Here is a 22,311-nt window from a genome sequence, read left to right on the forward strand (position 1 = left end):
CTGGTGGAATCTATCTGTGCGGCTGCTGTAGCTCTCTCCTCTCTAGTGAAACTGGTGGCAGTGGTTTATATATGTCATCAAGGAATGGGTGGCTGGATATCTTCATGAGAAAAAGAAAGGCTAGGATGAGGTCAAGAGATTGGAGCTCCTCCAAGAAATGGGCACGTGTCCCCCACAGTTGCTGCTATGCATATTTGGAAATGAAAGGAGCTGGAAGCCATCATAATTAAACCACCATGCCATCACATGCAACACATACTGAAGCCTAAAAGAATTTTTAAGCCCATTTAATTAAGCAAAGCATGCAGCACATGATTGGCCTTAACCAATTTATTGGTTAATTAAGACTAATGGTTAATAAAGGTTCATTTTCTTCAATTTATTTCTTTTCCCCAATTTACTTCCGCATTTCTTGACCATGCTGATTAGTGCTTGACCGATGCTCTACTATTTGGTCCTTTCGTCGAAATATTCTAATTTGCGCCAATTTCGCGCTTTCTTATCTCATTTCCGCAACTCCGCTAATTTCCTAAACAATAAATGGATTAATTACATAATAATTGACTGGATGATTAGCTTAATTATAGTGTTTTAGATATAATTACTCGTATATAAATGTGTGTAATCATAGGGCTTGGTCAGGATGTCTTTGTGTTTGTCCCTAACCTTTCCTTCTTGGCTCTGTTTGGCTGCGGCCGCCTTCAATTTCTTGAACAAGTTGGAATCCTTTGGGGATGGTGGTGACTCCGTCTTGTCCCTTGTTCTAGGACTAGAGGGTTGATAATGTCGCGATGGCGAAGCCCACTTGATTGGCGGGAAAGATCCAAAACGAAATGTCTGTTCGACCTCTTCATGGGAGACTTGGATGCCACATTCCTCCTTGCATCGCGAACATAAGACCACTGGCGAAGCCTCGCTGACAGGTCTGGCCTTCTTCCTTGCTGGGACCTTATCCTTATCTTCTTCTAGACCCTTCGTAGTCAAGTCCAGTGTTGGTTTCCTCTGGTTCTTTTTTATCCAATTCACATTGACCATTTTGACCCCGGTGTCAGGAAAAGGGTTTTGGTCTACTAGCACTGCTACGGTCGCTGGAGCTTCCACCTGCAAACTACCATCATTGAGCCATACCTGAATCTGATCCTTCAACTTCACACAGTCAGCTGTGTTATGATTCCATAGGTTGTGGAATTTGCAGTACTTTTTTCCTTTAAGCTGATCTGGTCGAGGGAATGGTCCAAAATCTATCTTCACCATCTTCGTGGATATCATCTCATCTAAAATCTCATGTGCCTTATTGGCATCATATGTGTATGTTGCGAACTCAGGTTTGGTGAAGGCTACAGGTTTGAGCTTGACAGGCTCCTTGGATATTTTCAACTGCTTGAGGGCTGAGTTCTTCCTTCCTGTCAACTCAAATGCGGAGACATCATTCTCCTCTTCATCATCTTCAACCTGGAAAACTTCTTCACCTTGATAATAAGGATCATATGTGGCCAACTGATAACTCAGGGTCGCCACTGTATGATGTTTTCTAGGCACGTAGGTACCCTTAAATGCATTCTTTCTAGCGTCGGTTTCTCTGAGGAGATGCTCAAAACTTCCCACCTCCGTCATGAGCTCTCCCATTGATTGGATCATGCTACCATGTTGCTTCTTTCGTTGGAGGGGCTCCAAGCCTTTGATTGCCAACTTGATCAGCTCTTTCTCAGGTAATACCATACTCAGCTTGGCTTTCTGAATCTGAAAGCGTTGAAGATAAGCAACAGCAGATTCGGTGGGCTGTTGGGCCATCTGAGTGAGAGAAGCCAAGTCAACCTCAGTTTCAATAGCCCCGAAAGTTTCTTGGAAGAGCTTTTCCATTGCAGGCCAATCTGCTACTGATCTTGGTTAGAGTTTATAAAACCATCTGAAAGCAGCTCCAGAAATAGAGGTGCCAAAAATCCTGCACTTAAATATGTCATCATTCTGATATTGGCCGCATTGCACCCTAAACCCGGCCAGATCAGTCGCCGCATTCTCAGTATCCTCTCCTGAAAAAAGTAGAAAATATGATATTTTTGTAGCCTCTGGGAAAGGGCGCAAGCATTATATGCGGTGGGAAAAGCCCCTCATAAACCCCATCAAGGTGGGCCCTAAGGTTCGCCAACCTAATCATCTCCTCAACCTCTTCACGTCTAACATACTCTGGGCCAGGAGGAGGAGGTATCATCACAGTCTGGCAAGCAGTTTGCAGGGGTATAGCTAGGCTAGCCGTCGCCGTTCTTTCCTCTAGACGGATAGTCCGTGGGATAGTGGGTTGCGGAAGAGTCACTGCTGGCATGGTGATATCCTTTACCAGAGCTGTTATCTTGATTGGATTGCCTGTCTGATCAATGTCGTAGTAATTTCCTGGGAGTTCTTCGTACACATTTTCCGTCCAGTCACTGTCGTATTGAGTAAACATAACAAGATCAGCAGGAGTAACCTCACCGATTTTCAGAGTCTTACTCTTCTGCACTGCCAAAGGTGTAGACTTCTCTTTGCCTCCAATTACTATAGCTTTATCCTTGTTTTTGGTTGACGAAGCGGCAGCGGTTGAAGATGGTGTAGGGGCGTTGCTGTTAGCCTTCTCGCGAGCATAAGGTGGTATGTATTTACCAGCGCCTGAGGGTTGACCAAGCGATCCAAGAATGGCATTAGGATCTCCTAAAGCCTTATTCAGCACTTCTTTAGCCTGGTTTAACTCAGCTCTCTGCATGGCGACCTGGGTCGCAAGGTTGGAACCATCTTTGCGCATGGCCGCGATGTCGGCCGCAGTATCCTTGTTTTGGGTGTTAACAGTGTTAACAGCATTCAGAAGTTCCTGATATTGTGCAAGGTTGTTGTCAGCAATCTTATCAGCATGCACTTTGGCCTCATCAGCAAGGTGTCGTGCCTACTCTTTGGCCTCTTGGGCATTCTGCTTCATTCGCTGATCAAAATCATGCAGACGTTGTTCCGTCCTCTCGATCGAAGCAGCTAACTGTCTCTAATAATTGTCATTGTTGACCGTAAGGATGCGGAGTCGCACATCAATGCTAGCATCCTCTGGGATGACGAGGGCTTCGAACTCGCTAGCTTTAGTTATCTGGCTGGCCGCGGCGGCCACAGTAGTCGCATGAGCATTGACTACTTTGCTCGTCGAGATGGTAGCCGAACTCTCGCCCTCAGTAGCGGGCGGCTGATTTGTTCCCTGCTTAGTTGACATGTTGGATGATTGTGGGTTAAGTGAGAACTTTTGAATCACATGTTCTTCAGAAAGACCACGACAGTCTGCACGAGAGTGCGGCCTGTAACTGGAGGTCTGGTGGTTTGGGCAGTTAACGTAAACCTTTTGGTAAGGGTTTGCGCCTGACTTCCCAATAGTTGCAATCACGAAGAAACGCTATGAGTGTCCCACTGGGCGTGCCAAAATGTTTGGCTCCAAAACCAGTCTGGTTGCAAACTGTCTCTTTTGAGTGCGCGAGCGTGCCAACACCGTGGGGTGCAGTCGTCGTGGTGTCCCTTGACCTGACCTCTTGATCAAACGATGTGGACGAGGAGAGCACCAACTTCGTCACAATGTTCTTTTCTATGCCTTTCGGAAAAGGACTTTTTGCCCTACGAATAAGGGTTTTGGTTGTGATCTCTTGCGTTCACCGAATCGATACTTAGTGTTGTAGACTAAGTAGAGCAATCACTTGGAAGTTGGGAGAAAGCACAGGGTTTGCTAAAGCGTGACTTTAGCTTCACTGGGTTGCGAGGGCGTTACCCTTGCTTCACTGGTTTGCAACTAGGTTGCAGGTAGGTTTTCTCCTGAAAGGCTTTGATAATCTGTGCGATTAATTGATTGAAGAGTTGTGTCTTTTTTGTCCTTGAAACTTGATACTTATACTATAGGGTTTCGACTGTTCCTTGCCATAGAAGGATTATTGATTGAAGTTTCCTATTCAATCTCCACTACTTGATTCCGATAAGGGCTCGTTTTCCTTATGGATCTTGGAATTGGTGAAGTTGTAACCCAAATCCAAGTAGGCTTATTTTTTGGGCCGCATGTATCGGCCTGCTATGCTTAATCCCCTAAGGGATCTTGCCAAAAATACTCTTGGGCTCAAACAGTACCACCGACTTTGCTTGCAACAAAGACACTCATATATGGAAGCCGTAGATGATTTTGCGCAACATTGCAGGAAACTCAGGTACTTGTATATATAAGGCGTGGACATGTATTATAGTCGATGGATTTTAAATTCAAAGAAACACAGATTATAAAGTTTATGAAAACTATACACGTTCTGACTGTAGAGGATCTAAATTCTCGCACAACAATGCATGAAACTTGATATTTATATACAAGGCAAGGACATGTTTCACCACCAATCCACTTTTAAATTTACAAGAATCAGGTTTATGAACATCATCAAAACCATATATGTCCTTACTACAGATAATTCTTATTCTTATTATTGGAAAATTTGGTTGATGGATGCTACTTGAGTCACCATATTTTGATTCTCCTACAAAATCACACGAATACAACATATATTAATAATAAATAATAATAATAATAATAATAATAATAATATTGTCATACTAGATTAAATAACAAGGATTATAGAACTTATCTATTGGATTTATAGGCTTCCGAAAGACACATTACTCTAAAAGAGTTTAAGGTTGAGGCGTGTAAACACTGCCCTTAAGAGTAGATTTAGCCCCTTGGAGACAATGTCTCGATGTAGCAGGTTTGTGGCGCCCTACCCTCTAGGGTACAACAACCTCGATCCTTGTAGGTGTACACTTATAATACTCAGATCGTATCGAATAGCTTGAAACTTCTTTTAGTGGAATAGATAAATTAAAGGAAATACATGAATACTTTGAGCTCAGAAAGGAAACAAAAGAGATTGAATTTCTTGTTGTCTTATTTTTTATCTGGAAAGCTAGGGATTATATATATGGCAGGAATGATCAATGCGATGACAATTTAACAATAGCAATTAAGCTATGTAACTTATGTAACCGAAAGGAATATTATGACATTGATTAGGAAGAATCAAAACGTCAAAATAGGAATGACATTTAAACTCTGTAACTTATGTAACAGAAAAGCAATATATATCTTAACATTGATGAGTAAACCAAAACGGAAGAAAGCAAATAAAGAACCACCATAATTGCAGACTTTGAACAAATGAATGATATATGAGGAAACTGATGAAATCTGTGTCAACTACAATCAAAGAGAGTTAATGACTATTGTCATCTGCAATTAAAGGTCCAATGGAGATTTCAAATATAACAGGTATTTTGAAATATTCTAACTAAATTCCAACACTTACAAAACAATGGATGAACAACTGAATACATTTGTATATAAGACGTGAACAACTGAACATATATCACTGCTGATCCAGTTTCAAAATTCAAATTGCCAAAATCTATATAAATCTTCATGATATGCCGGGAGGGAGGGAGTGAGAGGGATCCATCTTTGTCCTGTATACGGAGAAACAGAGTTTATAAAAACTGTACATTATCTGACTGTAGGGGAGCCAGATTCTGAGGCAACAATGCATGAAACTTGACACTAGTATCTAACTAGGTATTGCAGCCCGCGCGATGCTGCGGGTGGTCAGCAATAATACTACATTTGCAAACATTACATACATTATACATCCACAATGACACTCAAACATAGCAAACTACATGTAACATTCATCAAAAGGCACTACTTGGTAACCAAAAGTAAAAAGAATTTCTCACATAGTGAAGAAAAACAATAACTTAACAGTGACCAAAAGCAAGCAAGAAGAATGATGCTTCAAAAAGACAACCCTATTGCCCTTGAATCTTCGAGCCATAACGATCAATACAGCTCCAGGGGTAATGCTTGCCCTGCAAAATATAAAATGGCAGCGAATCCCTTCAGGTGCAAAGTAAACACAGCGAAAAAATAAAAAACCATTTCACAATAACTTTCGATCTCTACTATAATTTCATGGCAGAAGGAAGTTTGTAGTTTTCCCAAATTTAAAACAACTTGAGATTTTTATACAGTTGAAAGTTGCTTTGGAATCATAAACAGCTTTCATGAGTTATCCCATCATTTCTATACCTCGAATCAATTCAAAAACATTTCTCCAGACAGAAACATATAGGAGCAAGAGCAAACTTATACTCCATACCAACACAGAAGGGAAGAATTTAACACACTGATTTCTATATAAAAAAAAAAAAGTTTATGTAACTGCTTATTACTGTAAAATAATAACTACATGTAGGTCAATAACATTGTCCTTCACAAAGATAGAATCTCTCACTGATATACCAAATCTCAGTACGACATAAGAAGTTATAGATCAAATAACTATAGGTGTCAACTGAAGGAAGAAGATGTAGCTATTGATAGTCAGAAGTTTCAAATTTAGGATGTAGATTTTACTTTTTAATCTGTCATGCTAATTTGAGAAAACAGATTGTCCCTTAAAACTTAATAAGACATGTTGAGTTAAGAACTAATAAGCCCCATATACATGAACGATCAGCTAGTGCCAAGCAGAGTAAGCAAGTAATAAGAAGCAAAGAAAAAAAACTCATCAAACTCGGAGGAAAAAGTTTTTTTTTTTTTTTTTAATACTATACAACAAAAAAGCTCAATGAACTTCAAAACCAAACCTCTCCTTCTGAGTATGTCAAAAATAAGTTTCAGAGTTTAGATTCTAATCCATTTCTCACCATATGGCTGAATGTATGGTTTGCAAGTCTACTTACGCCATCACAACTGGGTTCTTCATCATTTGGAATACGTGAGGTCTCCTTCCACAAAGGTGTTTTAAGTATATGTACAGAATAGCAACCTATCTTGACCTGAAAGCAGAGAACATCATCTGGCATTTTACTGATCCTGTCTTCATCAACTTCCTCTTGAGTTTTTACACACACAGTCAAATCATGATCACCATAATTAGTGCCCTGTTAGTTGAAGAAACATTGTATGTTAGCATAGGACATAAGTAATCATGTATATGCAGATAATGTACTTCTGATTTTGTTCATTAAGGATTTTTCTGTAGAAAAGGAAAAAAAATGGCAACGCACTAAGTTCATAACATTCCTCTAGTAAGGAACCCACACATCTCTCACAATTATCAATGTCAATATTAGAAGATTCATACCATAATCTTGTGGAGTAGTTGAAATTTTCAGAGGACTCTTTCTGTCGATATTGCCCTCCAACCAAATAAGAGTTTGAAGCTCTGTCATCTACTGTATGAGATGAGAACAGTTAATTTTTAGAGATAATCATTTAAAAGAACATCACAACAGAAATCAAACCAAATTCAGAAATCAGAATAGAACGTATACCTGTTCTATCTCTTCAAATTCCCTTCAACCCTCTCAATTTACATGAGAAAAGACCCAAACTTTGTTTAGCGGGACACACATCCCGTTTTAACTAACAACATAAACCCCATTTCTTTAAATTCCCATCAGTCCCCTCAATTTACATGAGAAAAGAATCAATCTTTACCCTTCACAAACTCAAGAGTAAACCCCAAAACATAGAAGCAAGCAATATCAGCAACAAAAGAACAATTTAAGAACATAAATTTTTGAATGCCAATTTCAAAACTAGCTAACAATTTCAAAAAACTTATTTTCTTGGAAATAAAAAAAGGTCTAACCTGAAGAAGATTGCAACTCAAATTCCTCTATCGGACCCAAAGGCTCTGGAACCTAATTTCAAAGCTTTAAGCAGGCGACTAAAATACCTAAAACGAACAAATCAAAATCATTAATAACCAAGACCGCGAAGCACAGAAGCTATTAGAAGCAACCGAGATTTGGAAAAAAGAAAGGAAAAAAAAAAAAAACCCAAAACCGCACAAAAACTTATACATGCACAGAGTTTGAAACCTGGGAAATCAATTAGAGCACCATTCTAGGATATCTGAAGACGTGAAAAAGCATTGCAAATTAAACCACAATACCCAATTACCCATATACATCTTCTTCCTTCTCTTCTCGATTAGGTTTACAACTTCCCATCAATTGAAATGTAATCGCTGAATTGCAAACTATGTTGTTTAATTGGTGCCTTCAAGTTGCAGCTTGTAGCTTCTGAGCTTTCTCCCAAACCAATTGAAATTTGAAAGCTCCGTACAGTTCAGAGCGAGGAGAGTCAGCAGAGCAACTGAGCGAGAGAAAAGGAAAGAAAAAAATTGTGCGCAAACTGGAGAAGAATTTTTATATTTAGGGCAGATGGCAAGGCCGTAAATTACCAAAAAAAGGACAAAATTGTAATTTCAATCATCGGCTCGGCTCGAGCCGGTACTGTTACTAAGCCTATGATGAACAGTAAATCCCGCACCCTCCTTTAATATATAGTATAATAATAGGCAAGGGCACGTATCACCACCGATCCACTTTCAAAATTACAACAATCAGGTTTTATAAATATCGTGAAAACCTTACATGTCCTGACTACAAATAATTCTTACGTACAAACCAATGCATGAAACTTAACACCGTGTATATAAGACATGAACATCTATCACCACTGATTCACTTTCAATTTTGCCATAATTTATATATATAAATCTTCATGATGCGGGGAGGGGGGAGGAGAAAGAGGCTCAATGTAACAAAAGGCCAAGGGTCCATCTTTGTCCTGTATACCAAGGATCGCGGCGAGGCAAAGAAAATTATACCAGATCTCATCCACCCCATTGCATGTAATTGACAAACAAAATCACTTGTTACTTCAATAAACAATCAAACTTGCAACTAGTTTTTGTACTTAGCAGCAACCTTTTCTCTTGGAATTATGAGACTCGAGGCTAGATTGCTAGCTTGGGTGAACATCAAGGGTACGTAGCTTTCTGTCTATCGCTATCGATCCCCTTGGAAAACTTGAAAAGAATAACAATAATAATCCAAGGTTCAATGCAACTAAGACCAAAGATAAGCAAATTAATCAGCAGAAAGGTAGAAGAACGGTGAGGCTTGGCCACATCTGTTATAGATTGGACCCATATATGACTGTATATCATATGCAAATTGCAGCCTATTTGCCTCATAATCCGAGTGAGACGTTTCATGGAAAGCACACAGCCTGCACATGGTTCCCCCTCTTCTTTCCTCTTGCTTTCCAGCTAACAACTTGTCTTCTCCCTTTTTTCGTCTCTTTTTTTTTTTGTTTTTTTTAGAAACTGTCAACTTAAATAAATTAGGAGGTAAACTCCTTGGAAAGTACATCAACAATACAAGTCGGAGGCTCTAGGCCCCAAAATAAAGAACTACAAGAAGAACAAGCAAAACGAGCTAAAGTGTGAGCCACAACATTGGCTTGACGATAAGCATGAGTAAAATAAGAACCCTGCATCTGCTGAACATGAAAGGTAATGTCATCATACACATGCCCAATGAAGGAAGTATGGGGAATGACTCTCTGCTTAGTAGCATGAAAAAGAGTAAGAGAATCGGTCTAAAAAATAACTGGAGAGAGGCCACGCTGAATAGCAAGTGAGATTGCCTCCCTCCCTGCCAATGCTTCAACATGTTCTGAAGAAGAAGCATGAGATACTGGAGCATAATAACCATCTAAAAATCTCCCCATGTCATCACGAATAATGACGCCAATCTTCCCAGTACAGGTATCTTTGTAAAAGGCACCATCAACATTAATCTTCACCCACCCTGCACTTGGAGGTTTCCAAGGAACTGCTCGCCGACTTCCTCCACCCTGGCCCTTACCATGGTGTCTCTGGTACTCCTGTAGACGAGCCGACAAAAGCAACACCACCTGGTTTGTTTCTCGTCTTCTACTTTCCACTACAGCTTCTCTGGTTTTCTGTCTAACAATGTTCATTTATTTTCTTTCCTTCCTAGCAATTTCCATTTCTATCTTCTTTCCTGAAAGGATTGTGAAAGTGCATATTTTGGTTATCCATTTACCCTTATTTTCTTAACCTCTTTGACAATTGAGACATGCAATTTATCGATCTCCATTTTCTTTTCTCTTCTAACATAAAACAAAGAGTTAATACCTTTCAAAAAAACAAAGAGTTAATAAGCATTTAACTGGTTGGAAAAAATTAAAGTGCACGAGTGTTTGCCTTCGCATAGACAAACGCCAACGGAATCGTCTAACTCATGTTTGTCAATGATTCAAGTTAGGAGTAGATCAAACTAAATTTGAATCTATCTACTAACAAAAAAATCAACCCAATTTGTTCTAATAGTCGAACAAATTATTGATACCCAAATCAATGTTTAATGGACTACTGATATCTGATCCACAAGTTTCATATTGTTTATTAAGATTTTACATGATATGTTCTGTTAAATGCTTACATAAAAAACATCAATTTCTTGGGGATTTGAACTCAAAAAATCATCCACACTTTTGGAGAGAAATATAATTGGACCAGCTTAGTTTGAGTACATATTGTTCTTAGTTAGTCCGTCTTTTTCTTTATTGGCCAGGATGGATGGGAAATTAATTTTTATTCACCCACAATAAACTCTCGTTTTCAATTTTTTCAACCACATTGTCCCCAATGTTCTAAAAATTGCTAGGCGGTAAGCGGGCAATGGGAAGGCACCTAGCACCCTAGCACCTAAAGGCCTAGCGAAGTGCCTACTTATTAGCGATAGAAGGTTTTGGTCATGAGGAAATGAGTTACTTATTGGTGGTGATAGTGTCGTTAACAGATGGCAAAAGATAGAGAGGAGGATGAGAGAGAGAGAGAGAGAGAGAGAGAGAGAGAGAGAGAGAGAGAGAGAGAGAGAGAGAGAGAGAGAGAGAGAGAGAGAGAGAGAGAGAGGGAATATACAAAAAAGGGAGATAATATGGAAGAAATGTGTAGTACCCCGGAAATTCATTATTATTTTCTGAGAATTTTCCGAAATTAAGTTAGTGGTTGTTGGTACGAGTATGTGGTTCGTGAATGGAGCGGAAGTGTTCCGGACAAATTTTTATTCGAAAAGTATGGTTTTAGGGGTACGGAGGTTGAATTTTTATTCGTTGGGTTTCTCCAAAAACTTCCTTCACAAAAGTTGTAGAGCGCGTCGATATGAGTTCATGGATATGTGGAACGCAGAAATCGGAGTTTGTATGAATAAGTTATGGTCATTGGAAAAAGTTTCCATTTTAGTATATATTTGGGTTTTTCCGGAAATTGGGTCATAATTCCCAAATTTCCATTTTTGGAAACCTCTATCTCCCCGTTCTCTCTCCTTCGTGCAACCCCAGACCCGACAGAAATTAGTCGACCCGACCCGACTCAATCTCTCTCCTCCGGCCACCTCTGGCGACGGGGCAAGTCAAGGAGCACTCAAACTTGCCTATCCGACTTCCCTGTGGTGATGGGTTGCTCGGTGGCTCGCCAGAAGTAGCAGATTAGAGCGACCAGAGTCTAGGCTTTCAGGATCAGACCAGATTTTCTGATTCCGGCGTTATCTTGGTCAATCCTCCCAGTTCTGGAATCGTCTTCTCCTCTAGATCACGCCTATACTAGCCTTGAAGTGTGATTCAAAGTGTAGAGCAAAACATCAAGGTTTGAAGTTCAACGATAGAGGATTCTCATAATTCAAAACGTGATATAGGCTAAATCGGACTTAGCTCTAGCTATGAAAGTTGTTTCTCTCTTCTTTGTGAACATGTTGGACGGTTGGATTAATGTAGTTTTAAGTTTTGGTTGGCGGTGGTTGTGCAACCGCCTGTGGCGGCATTGTGACAGCGTTCTGACCATGTAAGGAGCAGTTTCTTATGTTATTTATCATCTACTCGTCGATACGAATATTTCGATATATAATACATAATTTTTGGATTTCGTATGAGCATATTATGGTTTTTGCCATTTCGAACTGTTCGGTTTTCGATCCGTGTGGATTCGATTGTCCGATCGACTTGTGGTTTTGATATAGCGATCGTAAAAGTGTTTTGGAGACTTTGGGGTGGTCTCGGATGAGGTTTCACCTCGATTGGTGTTACTTTTGGGGATTTAGTTCAAAACCGGGGTTTCAGAATTTAATCACTTGTGATTTGTGTACTAAGTTGAGAACGTATGTGATTAGATACTTGACGAAGTATTCTTGGACGGATATTGGGTGGTTGTGTTGCTCTATTCTGTATAGAAGACGCAGTAGGATTCAGAGGTGAGTAATCTCACAATGTTCATTTACAAACAGGTTGACCTTATTATGTTGAGAGTTATTTAGTTAACTGCAAACTATAGTTGATATTAGTAGCATTCCTGAGTGAATGACTATGTGTATATATATTTACGTGAAATATATATGTGTAGGTGGTTTTGTTGTGTTGAAAGCAATATCTGTGATAAGTTTCATTTTATTGTTTTCGGGTTTACTTTTCGGGAAACAATATAGTGTGGAAAGGGTTGGTTTCTATTGTTTTGAAAAGTGTTGTATATCGTGGAACATTTTTAGGTCACAGGGGACTTATTAAATGTGGGTCTTGTACCGGGAGTAATTGATAGGGATCAATTACAAAGAATCTTTTATTTTAGATTCGTGTAACATTTTGGATCTATTGTGACTTGCTTAATGTTTTGGTCTTTGTACCGAGAGGTCACGAATTGTGATCGAGATTGTGTAACATTTTAGGTCCAGTGCGACTTCTTTAAATGTTTTGGTATTTATACCTTGGATCCAAAGACTTGAAAGTTGAGGATCGTGGATCGCGAATGTGACCGAGGGTCGCGAATGTGACCGAGGGTGGGTTATTGGGATCATGCCCTTGGCCGGGGTATAGTTACGATCAGTTAGAGGTCTAGTCTGTCCGCTGAAGTATCTCATAGGGGTAATAGTAAGGTCACTTATGGCTCATGAATACGAGTTTTTAAAAAAGAGTCTTGAGTATATTCTTTCTTTTATTGTCCATGATGGACGAGAGTTTTTTCCTTAATTGGAACATGTGGGTTTTTCCCGTGATTTGTGTGAGTTGTTTCCTTAATTGGAACGAGTGGGTTTCCATGTGATTTGTGTGAGTTGGTTCGGTTGTTGTATTTGAGTTTACTCATACAAGCTTTCATAAGCTTACGGGGTTTGTTGTGTGGCAACCCGGTGCACTATTCAATGGTGTAGGGTCTAATCCTATAGGTAAGGGTAATCGTGGCTGAAACTGAGGTAGCGTACTAGCAGCTTTACGGTAGGAAGCCAATTTTTTGACTTTACCGTTATTAAGACTTCCACTTGTAGTAAGCTCTTAAATGTATTTACTTATTATTTTGTTGTGGAAATTTAATTCGTAAATTGGTATAATATTTGACTCTGCGGAGTGAGTCTGTATTGACATAGTGGTTCAGGGCATTAGTATGTACTTGGTTTAAAAGGAAAAAGTTTTCCAGGTATTTTGTATTGATGGTTGAACCATCACACACATATAATTATGAGATTATATATTGATGTTTAAGTGTGTTTAAAAATCGGGGCTTGACAAAAGGTGTGCAAATAAAGAAAAGTTTGAAGTCCTGGCCCAAGCAAGTGACCTTGATGGATCGAGAAGCTCAATCCATGGAGATGACGCAACAACAAAGTAGAAAATATTCACAAAGATATTAATGATGACATGGCGTATTCTTATTGGACAAGTAATATGGAAAAAATATTCAGAAAATGAAGAAGTTGGCTTCCTCTATAATTCAAGGAATCTTAAGCTAAAAAGGAATGAAAGAGGACTCAATGAGCAATATAAAAGGCTATGCAAATCTGAAAATCGCTCCCATCTCTCTTTCCTCCCCAGCGACTTCTTATTTTTCTCTTTAGTTTGTTATTCTTTTTCTTTTTATGAGCAACTAACTCTTTAGTTAGGGGTTATTGAAGCCCCAAATCATGATTGTAAACTTGGTATGACTTTCAACTAGTTTTGTTTATCTATTAGATGAGAACCTAATTTCTATCCTATATTGATGAGTTCCTTACATGTTATCTTTGGTGCGCAACTTAGATTGCATGTTTAGGGTTCTATTGCTAAGAATAATCATTACATTTGGCTTGTTACGAGGATTCAGTTGAGAGTTCTAGAGTAGTAAATTGTATATAAGGCAAGTGATTAGATTCCTACGTTAATTGAGATGTGTCGTACTCAGGATGCCTTGTGAAGTCTCGTTTTTCTATTGCGTAATGATTTATTTGTGTTAAATCTAGAGCTGCGTCAACCTAGGTTGCATTTTAGAAAATAAGTAGGTGTAAAGCGTCTCTCACCTAACATACAAGTAAGGAAAAATACTAGGTTAATTTAGGCGTTGAGTTAACTTGAGCATCTTCATCCATAGATAAATATAAAGGTTAAATATTGTTTACTCCCTGAACTTTTGCCCAAAAAACATTTCAGTCCCTGTTATTCTAATTTTGCACGTTTACTTCATGTACTCTCAATTTTGGATCAATAGGTCTATTCTGTTACTTTCCATCCAAAAATTCCATTAAATAACTGACGTGGCAGTCTTTTCACAGTAAAATATTTATTCTACCCTCATTTACTCTTTTTTTATTTAAAAAATTATTTATTTTTTATTTTCTTTGTTATTATTTTTCCTGTTGTTTACCTCTTCTTCCATATCTCTCTCTCTCTCTCTCTCTCTCGCTCATACAAGTTTATCCCTCATCACTCTTGCAGCCTCAAAGCATCTAGAGCTAATCGCCTCCAATACGACGACTCTCTGATGCTCCTCAACCACATCCAAGGAATTCTCACAGCCGTACAGCTCTGCAACCTCCTTCAAACTTCTCTGCAAATAATCCAATATAATCGCAGCACCATCAAACAATTGACTATTGACTTGCGTTTGACCAATGGGATTGAATTTAGAGAGAACCGACCTTGAAGGAGAGGGAATAGGGTGCGTAAGATAAGGCATCGACATTGGCTTCGAAGAAAGCATTGATGAAAGGGAAGGAAGAGTCGGTGGCGTCGACCAGCTCCGCCACCTCCACAGCTGTCCGCAGTGCCGTGAAATCCATCTATTTCTCTCTTCATCTATCTCTGACAGTCGGTATATATACTAAAGTGTCAGCGTGGAATCTAGCCTTCATCTGCTCAATCTTCATCCTTTCCTCTTCCCAAAAATCCCTCTCCGCCACCCTCAGATCCAATTCCCTCAATCCCCCAAACCCCTAACCATAACCGCCGAGCTCGCCACCTTCCTTGTCTTCTCCTTCACGTGCAACAAGGGCGGCGGGACCTTCCTTCTTCTTTCAGTCTTCGACTGCCGTCGTAGATATTCGAAGTTTCTTTGACTTGCATTCTTTGCCGGCTTTTCGATCGATTTTGGGTTGAGTTTAGTGATTAGGGATAACTCGTGTTAGAGAGAGAGAGAGAGAGAGAGAGAGAGAGAGAGAGAGCTGGAAGAAGTGGTAAACAACAGGAAAAAAATAATAATAATAATAAAGAAAATAAAAATAAATCAATTAAAAGAGAAAGATCAAATGAGGGTAGAATAGATATTTTACCGCGAAAAGACTGCCACGTCAGAGATTTAACAGAATTTTTGAACGGAGAGTAACGGAATTGACTTATTGGTCCAAAATTGAGACTATAGGGAGTAAATGTGTGAAATTAGAATGACTGAAGCATTTTTTAGATAAAAGTTCAGAGAGTAAACAATATTTAATCCTAAATATAATTAGGTTGAACGTGACTAGTTTGCATGATTGATTGGTGGTGGATGCAAATCCCTTAACTTGTTTTATCTTTGATTTTCAAAACCCTTTATTTTTATTATGTTCGGAGTCATTTAGTATCTCATTTTTATTTAATTATTTTGTTAACCAAAACACCTTCACCAATAGTCAAACTTTGTCAGTAGGTAGTTTGTAGTGTCTAGAGTCTGTCTATAAATTTTCGTGACATTTAGAATAGTTTAGAGTCGTCTGCTAGTCAGATCTTTCGAACTAGACAGTTTAGGTTTTATTTTGTTTTGAGTCTTAGATTAGTGATTAGACCACAATCTCTTATAGAACAATCCCTACTTACCTTATACTACTTTCGACATTCTTGTAGGATTAAGTTATAGGCATTTTGTGCATCTATTTAGGTGTATAGTAATATCCTATCAATTATTTGATAGGAGCATTTTATGCAACATTTATAATATTAATCCCTATATTAATCTTTGTTAGTTTATCATATTTTCTTTTTATTTATTTACTTTTATGTTTATTAGTTATTTTGGAGCAAATATACAAAAAAGGGAGACAATATGGAGGAAAGATGAGCAAATAAAGAAAAGATTGAAGTCCTGGCCCAAGCAAGTGACTTTGATGGATCGAGAAGCCCAATCCATGGAGATGACGTAGCAATAAAGTAGAAAATATTCACAGAGATATTAATGATGACATGGCGTATTCTTATTGGACAAGTAATATGAAGAAAATATTCAGAAAATCAAGAAGTTGACTTTCTTTACAATTCAAGGAATCTTAAACAAAAAAGGAACGAAAGAGAACTCAATGAGCAATATAAAAGGGCTATGCAAATCTGAAAATCGCTTCCATCTCTCTTTCCTCCTCTCTCTCTCTAGCGACTTCTTATTTTTCTCTTTAGTTTCTTTTTCTTTTTCTTTTTATGAGCAACTAACTCTTCAGTTAGGGGTTATTGAAGCCCAAATCATGACTGTAAACTTATTATGACTTTCAATTAGTTTTGTTTACCTATTGGATAAGAACCTAATTTCTATTCCTACATTGATGAGTTCCTTACATGTTTTCTTTGATGCGCTACTTAGATTGCATGTTTAGGGTTCTATTGCTAAGAATAATCATTGCATGTGCCTTGTTATGAGGGTTTCATTGAGAGTTCTATAGTAGTAAATTGTCTATAAGGCAAGTGATTAGATTCCTAGGTTAATTAAGACGCATCGTGCTCAAGATGCCTTGTGATGTCTCGTTTTTCTATTACGTAATAATTTCTTTGTGTTAAATTTAGAGTTGCGTCAACATAGGTTGCATTTTAGAAAATAGGTTAGATGTAGAGCATTTCTCACCTAACATATAAGTAAGGAAAAACAATAAGTTAATTCAGGCGTAGGGTTAACTTGATGAGCATCTTCATCCATAGATAAATGTAATTAGGTTGAACGTGACTAGTTTGCATTATTGATTGGTGGTGGATGCAAATCCCTTAAATTGTTTTATCTTTGATTTTCAAAACCCTTTATTTTTATTATTTTTGGAGTCATTTAGTATCTCGTTTTTATTTAATTATTTTGTTAACCAAAACACCTTCAAAAATTATCAAACTTTGTCAGTAAGTTTGTTGTGTCTAGAGTCTGTCTGTAAATTTTTGTGACATTTATAATAGTTTAGAGTCATCTGCCAGTCAGATCTTTCCAACTAGACAGTTTAGGTTTTATTTTGTTTTGAGTCTTAGATTAGTGATTACACCACAATCTCTTGCGAGAATGATCCCTACTTACCTATACTACTTTCGACATTCTTGTAGGGTTGATTTATAGGCATTTTTGTGCATCTATTTAGGTGTATAATAATATCCTATCACTTCTATCCCACCAATTTGTAGTTTATGTGAGAATTTTCCATCCTAGTTAATTAACTCCCCACCTCCAACGCACCCAAGGCCACTCCCTACTTGTCCAAGTTTTCTTCCTACAACCATCAACCGCTCTAATCTAGATCAGTACCCAAAACAAAAACGAGAACCAAGCCACTGCCACCAGTACCTGATTCATGTCCGACCAAACTTGGATATGCCCCAAGATTCAGTGCTTGTGCACCACCTCCACCAGGCCACCGCAATCGGACCCCAAAGTCACACCACCATCCTGTGAGTCGACGCAAGAGTTGTCACAATCCGAAAACGTAGACGACAATCCACTCCGCCCACCTCCTCTTTCTGCCTGAATAGACCACATCATCGATCCGAGCAACCCTCCGATCAATCTAAAGCCTCCACCCTTGCCAAGCGTTGTGATCAAACCTCTAATCCTCATTGTCAAAGAAACCTAAACCTATATGACTACCACAAACCAGCCAAGCTTGCAAAACGATGGCAAACCAAAACTGCCTGTCAGATGATCGTGTTGCCAGACGGAGAGGGGAGACAAGAGGAAACTCAAGCGCGGCTAGGGTTTTTCTGAGAATTTCTCTCGGTAATATAGCTGGTTGTATACTTCTATCCCACCAATTTGTAGTTTATGTGAGAATTTTCCATCCTAGTTAATTATCCCCACTCCGAGTACGTCCAAATTTGGGGATGAAATTAGTTGTCTCAGATTTCTGTGTCTCAATTTTATCCCTTTAACATGATTGGTCCACAGAGATTAAAAAATAGAACAAAAGATTAAGAAAATATTTTTTTTAATCTCTGTGAACCAATCATGTTGAAATGACATAATTAAAATAGAATAATGGAGACAGCTAATTTCATCCCCAAACCTGAAACCAAACGATTAAGGGGGGAATTCATATTCTGTCCCCAAAAGAACCTTGTACATTCATTACCTAATTAATCAGTAATTTTGTCGGGACACATGGAAACAGGAGAGGTCTTAATTAGCCATACCTGTAAATTTTGATTTAATCAAAATCGATCTGCCATCCCTAGAGTATTTTGATTATATATGTTCTTGTCCTACTTGTCTTAGAGTTATTACTTGTCTATCCTATTTTATCTCAGCCTTCGTTGCACCAATGAAACAAATACTTAACCTTCATTGAACCAACGACACAAACACTTGAAGTTCGAGATAAGTGTTGCATATGATTTCAGTAACATGCATCAAACCCAATTAGCCCATATCTCATACTATCTATATCCATCATGCCATGCACCGGAAGCAATGATGTGAATTGAATGATAAACAATGCCTTGATCAGTACTTTGAATGGCTTTATAGATATCAAGGATCAAATAGTACGTGGTTCACCACTACACGAACAGGAAGACATCATTTTCATACAGGAAACTGATTTATTGGCATATTAATTCAATTTGCCAACTCTCCCAATGGACCAAGCTTCCGTTGCTGTCCAAGTATCTATTACATTGAAGATGTTCTATAGAAAAAAAAAGTACTTCATGAAAAGTTTCAAATATACGTGCAATGTCAACCTTTTTTTTTTTAAGAAGAAACAGAATCCATTAATAACAAAAAAAATTACAAAGTATTGGAATAACCGGTTGTGGTATCAACACCACGACACATATTCCTACTAAGATCCATAGTTATGGGTCCGTCATTAATACTAACATCCATGAACCGGAAAGATCAAATCTCTAACCACTTTTTACGCCTATCACCCCAGGCTACAAGGAAAGATAACCAATCCGGAGTGTCACGATACGACCTCGTCACCAACATCAGGCGAACCACTCCACCCTCTTCCACACCGTGTCCATAAACTGCCAGATCACGTGCAAGGAAAATCCACTTTTCCGTTGATAACCAAACAACATCGAAATTGTAACATATTGTTCTCAGGAATAACACCATATAGATGGCTCCACAACACGACCAAAACCTCAAAACCCTAGCTCAAATGAATAAGGACATTTTATTTGACCTAACCAAAAACCTAAAACTAAAATGTCAACCTTTACAGTCTTCAATGTGGAATTTGTATCTCATTTTTCAACATGAGTTGCTAATTGATAGCAATTATATACATACATTAGGTGGGTGACTCATTTACAATTATATCGAGAACTAATAATTTAAAATTGAACACTTAATAGGTAGTTCATTTAGGATAATATTAACCTAATAGTTGGTCACATGCTCCGCTTATCGCTTTTTAACAACATTAACGTATCGATATAACAAATAAACTAATTTCAAGATAATAGTAGACTAACTTCATATATTGATAGACTAATTCTACCTGATCGATCAAATACTGTAAGGAGTTACTATATATAACTGATCTAGTTTTAATATATCAATACATTAATATACCGTAAATTTTTCCGTAAGTATTTAAAAATCCGCGTAATCATTTGAAATAAGCTTTTATAGTCAGCACCTGATTTTTATCTGCGATACACCTGGGTATGATTGGGAGAGAATTGAGTGAAGAAACAGTTTTGATAATTGATATACACGAACCCACCACCAAACCCTAAAAAACAAAACAAATACGAAGATATGTATTTCATGGGCCATTCACCAATGATACTACAAATAAAAGTGTGTTTATATATGTTCCCACGCGCCTCTGAAGCTTTGAAGTGCTTCACGCGCGGACTTGGCAAAAGAATGTTGTGATTAGAGAGCCAATTGGTTTGGTTTGGATTCAATGATTGTATTTGTGTTTCAATTAATGTCTGCGGAGCAAAGGATGGTTTTGTTTTGAATAACATGAAACTTGTATTTATAAGTGTGAGATTTGATGGAGCATGTTGGATCACAATGTCATCATTTTGGCATTAATAGAAGTGTATATCTACCAACTAAATGCCTCCTCCAAAGTAAAAATTCAAATTCAAAATAGTGTTAGCTCAATATATGGGGTATCTCAACCTCATAATTAATATGAAATTAAAGATTAGTTTTTTTTTTTTTTGGCAATGAAGAAACAATACAAAGAAAAGCAACAAACTAGAAAACTAGAAACAGCTCCAGAACAAAGAACAAAGGAACTGATCCCCAACTAGAGATTAAAGATTAGTTTGAGTTATGAAATGTAGGATGCAGAAAGTTCTGATTGAAGTTCAAGTGCTTGCTGCAGCACAGCTTGCTCCTCCAGCTTCTTCCTCAAAAGCGTGTCTTGAGAATTGTAAACATCATTGTTCCTAGATAATTAGTATGAGATTAAAGATATCTCAACTCCATAAGATTTTGAATATCTCGGGCCCTTTTGTTTGCCTGGTTAAGCTTGATAGGGTTAAAAATTATCTGTCTAGCTGTTTCGAGCTGTTTGACAATCTAAATATTTATAGATTGGAAGTTTCAATTCCCATCAGAGCTGGATATCAAGTCTTGTTGTATAGGTGGGATAAGAAGCATATATCACTTTCATAGAGAGATCAACTCAATCGTGAAACATATTTGCGCCACAACAACCTCTCCATCCCATCTTCGGCGACCATTCCCTTTTGATTTCGGACCTATCTGGCAAAAAGCAGACATCTTCGGCCAACTCCTGCGATCTATCCCTCCTCTTACATCTCAATTATTGGTTCCCAAAACATCATCAAGTCCTCATTGTCAAACTCACCATGAGTGGTTGATGGCGAATTCGAACTCTTGGCTTAAAATCCGGCAATTTCTAGGCAATTTTCAGCCATCTCCGACCTCCATTTACATCTGTGCTCTTCGTCTCCAGCCATTAGATCACCTATGCGAAGCTTAACTCATGCTCCAAATCTCTAATAACAAGTAGATGCATCTCCTTTCATGCAATACCAAACCCAAAACTCAGTCAATGAAATATCAAACCATGAATTTTCCCTCTCTAGTCTGAGGCTCTGAGGCTTTGAACGTTCTTTTCAATTTTTTGTTTTTTAGATTATTTTTAAAAGGAGAGAGTTCCAATCCAATTCAAAATCTAATGTAACAAACAAAGTATAAGGTCAAGGATTCCTTATCAAATCTAATTTAAATCCAATCTAATCCAATTATGTATTCTAATCCATTCCTATCTTGGTTTCCAAACGTGGCCCTAGTGTTTTCTCAAGGAGCAAAAGGAAACAAGTTAAAATAGCCCTACGGGAGAAGCCGAAGAACATAGGGATTAGACCATAGAGGGGAGTCCAATAGCAGCCAATGATGTCTGGCATGGGCAGGGAGACGAAGCAGTGGAGATCAGAGAAGAGGAATAGAGTTTCTAGGGTTTGCAGCTTAGCACGTAGAGAGTTAGAAGAGGCATTAATTAATTTATCTCTCAACTAAGGTATCAATTTTTCTTGGCCAAAAAGTTCGTCTTTTCCGTTAAGTATTTTGTAAATTGAAAAAATAGCTCTAATAGGTTCCCTTATATGATAATGATTGCAATTTCCAAATTGTAAATGTACTGTACATCTTTCTTTCTGTTAAACTCACTACACCTCTTATCTATCTATGTATCTATCTATTTGTATGTCAATCTATCTTCTATACTATAAAACCAAGTGTTTCATTTATTGTCACATGATTTATCAAAATATGAATTATCTAAAATACCTTTTAGTCTAAAAAACGAAGGACTCATTTTAGTAAAACAAAAGACAGAAAAATAGAAAAAGTGGATCACAATTGAAGAGTTTTTTTTATCATTCACACATACATTGCACAAATATGATACTGGTTATTAAATATCTCATGACATTTCTCATGCCAAACAGGAATG

The 22,311-nt window shown here is 38.0% G+C and overlaps 1 long non-coding RNA gene across 7 annotated transcripts; it reads right to left on the reverse strand.

The window, feature by feature from the left end:
• Positions 1–5,285: 5,285 nt before the first annotated feature.
• On the reverse strand, positions 5,286–8,228 carry LOC112181648. 7 transcript variants are annotated; one of them, XR_005805009.1, is made up of 4 exons: positions 7,918–8,228; positions 7,176–7,772; positions 6,772–6,972; positions 5,286–5,895 (listed from the first exon to the last, which is right to left on the reverse strand). It is a non-coding gene; the product is annotated as an uncharacterized LOC112181648 (long non-coding RNA). The 7 variants fall into 7 exon arrangements; XR_005805007.1 differs by having other exon boundaries at positions 7,176–7,532; positions 7,686–8,228; XR_005805010.1 differs by having other exon boundaries at positions 7,176–7,266; positions 7,686–8,226.
• Between the last annotated feature and the right edge of the window lie 14,083 nt (positions 8,229–22,311).

This window comes from Rosa chinensis, chromosome 1 (assembly GCF_002994745.2).
Source record: "Rosa chinensis cultivar Old Blush chromosome 1, RchiOBHm-V2, whole genome shotgun sequence".
Lineage (NCBI taxonomy): Eukaryota > Viridiplantae > Streptophyta > Magnoliopsida > Rosales > Rosaceae > Rosa > Rosa chinensis.